The sequence below is a fragment of the Phyllostomus discolor genome, chromosome 5 (assembly GCF_004126475.2).
Source record: "Phyllostomus discolor isolate MPI-MPIP mPhyDis1 chromosome 5, mPhyDis1.pri.v3, whole genome shotgun sequence".
Classification (NCBI taxonomy): Eukaryota; Metazoa; Chordata; class Mammalia; order Chiroptera; family Phyllostomidae; genus Phyllostomus; species Phyllostomus discolor.
Genome location: NC_040907.2, coordinates 116,651,244 through 116,652,073, shown reverse-complemented (window position 1 = coordinate 116,652,073; position 830 = coordinate 116,651,244). Strand labels below are relative to the sequence as shown.

Below are 830 nucleotides of genomic sequence, written 5' to 3'. Positions count from 1 at the left end.
TTTTCCCAGGATACATCTGGTAAGGGTTTAGTATCCAAAATTTGTAAAGAACTAATACAGCTCATCACCAAAAAGGCAAACAGCCCAATTAAAAAATGGAAAAAGGACCTGAATATACACTTCTCCAAAGAGGACAGACAGATGGCCCATAGACATATGAAAAGATGCTCAGCATCACTAATCATCAAAGTTGTTTTATCTATGGAGTTGGTAGAGAATTATGTCCTCTCACAGATTGCTGTGTAGTTCATAAATTAATAGATGGTTAAGTCCTATAAAAATGTTGTAAGATACTTACCTGGCAGGGAAGATGCCATGATCATGAAGGTGGTTTTCCAAGGGCAAAGCTTATCCATTGTACTCTGGATGTGCTGATCCCTGCAATTTCCCCAAATGTGGGAAACTCAACTGCATAATTTGTGGTATTGGGGGACTGCATTTGCGCTCTCCCCTAAAAAAATGTTGTAAGAATAGTTTGACGAACACCCAGATGAATCTTCATCTAAATTTCTGTCATTAAAATTATGTGATGCTATACTCTGATCTTGAAACCTCCATCTATATATACATAAATATAGATACACACATACACACTCCCTCTCTCTCTATATATGCACCCCCACATGTATACATGCATGTATATACATACATACAAGTATATACATACAAGTATGTGTGTGTGTATAAATAAAAGGAGGGTATGGATATTTTAAAGGAATTAACTGTAACCCTGGACTACTTATAATTCACTTCTGACTTAGCTTCTTTCTGTACCAAATTGACCTAAATTTTGACATTTGAAACTGTCAAATTTATCTCTGTGTATACCC

At 35.9% G+C, this 830-nt stretch overlaps 1 non-coding gene across 1 annotated transcript; it reads left to right on the top strand.

Moving 5' to 3' along the window:
• Window positions 1-290: 290 nt before the first annotated feature.
• Window positions 291-454, top strand: LOC114498351. The gene has a single exon (XR_003684775.1). It is a non-coding gene; the product is annotated as a U1 spliceosomal RNA (small nuclear RNA).
• The last annotated feature ends 376 nt before the right edge of the window (window positions 455-830 follow it).